Source organism: Mus caroli, chromosome X (genome assembly GCF_900094665.2).
Source record: "Mus caroli chromosome X, CAROLI_EIJ_v1.1, whole genome shotgun sequence".
Taxonomy (NCBI): Eukaryota; Metazoa; Chordata; class Mammalia; order Rodentia; family Muridae; genus Mus; species Mus caroli.
In genome coordinates, this window is record NC_034589.1 from 150895054 (window position 1) to 150899423 (window position 4370).

The 4370-nt window shown below is 43.6% G+C and overlaps 1 protein-coding gene across 11 annotated transcripts in view; it reads right to left on the bottom strand.

The window, feature by feature from the left end:
* Positions 1-4370, bottom strand: part of Reps2 (RALBP1 associated Eps domain containing 2) — a 229181-nt gene that overhangs the window by 146724 nt on the left and 78087 nt on the right. Inside the window, exon 1 of one of the 11 annotated variants that reach the window (XM_029473678.1) lies at positions 2757-2836. The exons of the other annotated variants lie outside the window; for them this stretch is intronic. The gene's annotated coding sequence lies outside the window, so the exon portion shown is untranslated. Of the gene's footprint in view, positions 1-2756; positions 2837-4370 lie in introns of those variants that run through there. 11 annotated transcript variants of the gene reach the window in all.

Sequence of the window (4370 nt, forward strand, 5' to 3'; positions counted from 1 at the left end):
CGAGACAGGGTTTCTCTGTGTAGCCCTGGCTGTCCTGGCACTCACTTTGTAGACCAGGCTGGCCTCAAACTCAGAAATCCGCCTGCCTCTGCCTCTCGAATGCTGGGATTAAAGGCGTGCGCCACCACGCCCGGCTTTATAACAAGAATTTTTAATTTTAGATGAAAATATAAAAATGTCAAGTTAATTTTAATTATTTTAACCCCATATCATTATTTCAACATATAACATAAAATGGTGAAGGAAGCTAAAAAGCCCAGGGACATAAGCACTCTGCCTAGCGTGCTCAAATCCCTGAGTATGATTCCCAGGGCAGCCAAACATGTTTATAGTTTAAATCAATGGAATAGTTTATATTTGTTTTTAGTGAAAACTCTTCACACTCTTACTTCATACTTCAATGCTTGTCCTATTTTAAGTGTCCAGGAGACACACATGGCTCTTGGCCACCATACTGGAAAGGATAAGCCACATGAAAAATGGGTCACTGCAGTCAGAAATCTGCATCTTAATAAGAGCTATTATAATGTTAAATGCGAGCAAGTGAGTGAGTTTTCCGCAAATAATTCAAAGGGTATTTTGTATGTAGTTATACTTTATACAGATCATTAAAATATACCATTTGAAGAGTTTTGACTTGCATGTATGTATGAGTATGTCAGAGACAGGAAAGGGAGGGAGAACCAACATATAAATTAAAATACCAAATTTTCTTTCATGTCCCATTACTCCTTTTCCCCACTGCCAGTGTGTAGTTTCCTGGTAAGATCCAGAGCTATTACTAGATAAAAGAGTCAAAGATGGCCAGCAAGATGACTCAGCATGTAAAGCTGCTCGGCATCAAGGCTGACAACCTGAGTTTGATCTCTGGGACCCATGTGGTAGAAGGAAAGAATCAACTCCCCAAAGTTGTCCTCTGACATCTACACACAGACTATAGCATGTATACACAAGCACACACACAACACATGTGCGTGCGCGCGCACACACACACACACATATAAATGTACTTTTGTTTATTTTTTTTAAAGATAAAAAAATCTGTATGGAGCATAAATAAACAAAGGTGAAAAGTACTGCTCCGGGGCTGGAGAGATGGCTCAGCAGTTAAGAGCACTGTCTGCTCTTCCAGAGGTCCTGAGTTCACTTCCCAGCAACCACATGGTGGCTCACAACCATCTGTAATTGGATCTGATGCCCTCTTCTGGTGTGTCTTAAGACAGACAGAAAGAGTACTCATATACATAAAATAAATAAATAATTCTAGGAAGAAAGAAAGAAAGAAAGAAAGAAAGAAAGAAAGAAAGAAAGAAAGAAAGAAAGAAAGAAAACTACTGCTCATAAGGTTGGGCATGACCTTGAGGAGGGACAAGGCAACAGAAAAGCTGAGTCCATGGGTGGGTATGGAGAGAAGGAATGCCTAGAAAACACTATTGGTCAGCCATACAGTTGGGGATCACTATGCACAGGGGGATTTCTTCAGAGCAGCTCTAGATCCCCATAGGAAGGCTGAGAGGGGGATAAGGTAGGAAGGAAGCTACTAAAAGAGTCACTGAATTTTAAAAAGAAAAAGAACTGAGGCTTTAGGCAAAGCATTAGGCAAAAGGGCTCAATTGACTTTGGCTTAAAGGTAAATCCCAACACAGTACTTAGTATTCAAATGTCCATCTCTGCTTAAGGAAGGAATTGCAAACACAGCAGGCTCACTTGGCTCCATCCTTACCCCCAGGGATTCTCACCCCACCCCTAGCCATCCTATCCACCCACCCTAAGGAGTTGTCTTTTCTACAAAGTACTTGTCCCACCCATAAGATTCTCTTCTAGCCTTCAAAGATAAAGTCTGCCAAATAAGCAGTGTACAGCATCTACCCCTCCCCTCCAGCCCTCTGTTCCACTAGAGAATCTCTGCTTCTGTTTTTCTTGGATACAATAATTCTTGTTTGAAGAGAGAAAAAACCCAGTGAAACAAAAATCACTGTTCCAAAATCTTTCCACCTCACTCAGAATCTAAAGGCCAGGGAGGCAGCAGGATTAGAACCCCACCACGCCTAAAACGGCTGCTTGATCTTTACCTTGCAGGCAACTTTCTCAAAGTTGGTACTTCCTTGCATATTAGACTGGACAGTTTGTTACTGTGAGGCAAGGGACCTTGTTCTATACAGTGGAGGATATTAGCCTCTGCCCACTCTGCCCTCTCCTCTCTTATAACAAACAAAAATGTTGGCATACACTGGCTGAAATCTCGTGAAGGTACAAAGTCCCCTGGGTTGAGAATGGCCATTTTCCAGCCAGGACCCACAACAGTAAAATGGTTTGCCTAAGGATCTTTGCACTAGTATGTTTGAAATTATAACATGGCTCACCAATTTTGTGATTTCATAGAACAGTAAATATTTCTACCATCTCACCAAGGACCAACATAAAGTTGCCACATTTTGACTTTGCCAAAAATGTTAAGCCTAGTTGTCATTTGGGAGACTGAAGCAGTTGTATAGTCATGGGCTCAAGGCCAATCTGGGCCACAGAGTGAGAAGCAGCCTTAAAAACAATAAAGTATTTTACCCCAAACCATAACTCATTAAAAGGGTGCCTAACAATAGAGGGGGGGGGAACTTTTGGGAATAAACGTATTCATGCTATAAATAACTCATCTTTCCTACTAGTTCGCTCTCTTTCAATTGCAAATTGTGCCAAACTACCAACAGAGTATGAGCCATTTTGGAGAAACACAGTCCTGAAGATAACAGAAACCGTACCATTGCACTAGCAAAGTTCACAGATTCCAAGGGGACTACAGAAAAGAAATCAAGTCAGGCCTTGGGGCCACCCCCTGAGCTGGATCCCACTTTGGGCCTGTCACTGGACCTCCTTTCCCTCAGTCTCTTTTCCATTTCTGTTCCTGCAGTTCTTGCAGACAGGAACAATTCTGGGTCAGAGTTACCTGGAAAAGAGCAGGAAAACCCATTGCTTTATTTCCCATACCCTAAGTGAAGTAAAAACCCTTCTTTCCATTAAGCCTGGAGGCAGCCAACCCCTATGGCATCATTTCATGTCATTACAGTGTAAACATGTTCATTATTGCTTTGCAGCTGTAACCACTGTTTCAACCACTGCAGGAACTTTTATTTAATGCATTTAATAAAGAAGAATCACAGAAGAGAGAGGGAGGGAGGGACCTGGGTGGGAAAGACAAAAGGGAGGGGAAGAGGGGAACATGATCAGGTATTGGGGGTAGGGGACAGGACTGAAGCCCTGAGGGCCAGCAGAAAGAATTGAAATGGGCAACATTGGGAAGTAGGAGGTGGGGGGGGACCCTCTAGAATGTACCAGAGACCTGAGAGGTGAGAGACTCTCAGGACTCAAGGGAGGACCTTAGATGAAATGCCTGACAGTGCGGATAGGGAACTTGTAGAGTCCACCTCCAGAAGAAAGTGGAGGGATGGGGTTGCCATCCCATAGTCAAAAACTCTGACCCAGAATTGTTCCTGTCTGCAAGAACTGCAGGAACAAAAGTGGAGAAGAGACTGAGGGAAATGAGGTTCACTGACAGGCCCAAATTGGGATCCAGCTCAGGGGGTGGCCACAAGTCCTGACACTATTACTTAAACTATAATGTGCTTACAAACAGGGGCCTATCATGACTGCCCAACAAGCAGCTGAAAGAGTCAGATGCAGATACTTACACCCAACCTTAATGGACAGAAGCTGGGGACCCCTGTGGTTGAATTAGGGAAAAGCTGGAAGTTGAGAAGGAGGGTGACCCTGGAGGAGGACCAGCAGTCTAAACTAACCTGGACCCCTGAGATCTCTCAGACCCTCAGCCACTAACCAGGCAGCATACACCAGCTGATATGAGGCCCCAGCACATATACAGCAGAGGACTGCTGGGACTCGACTCAGTCAGAGAAGATGCACCTTACCCCTGAGAGACTTGGGGCCCCAGGGAGTGGGGAGGTCTGGTGGAGTGGGGGAGGGAGGTGGGGAATCCTCTTAGAAACAGGGGGAGGTGTGGGATGTGGAACAGTCGGATGGTAGACCAGGAGGGGGATAAAGTCTGAACTGTAATATAAACTAATTAATTAATTAATTAAAAATGTTTTTTAAAAAAGAAGCATGCTCCCAATTCTAAGAAGGGCAAAGTGTCCAGACTTTGCTCTTCCCTCTTCTTGAGTTTCATGTGTTTTGCAAATTGTATCTTGGGTACTCTAAGTTTTGGGCTAATATCCACTTATCAGTGAGTATATATTGTGAGAGTTCCTTTGTGATTGGGTTACCTCACTCAGGATGATGCCCTCCAGGTCAATCCATTTGCCTAGGAATTTCATAAATTCATTCTTTTTAATAGCTGAGTAGTACTCCATTGTGTAAAT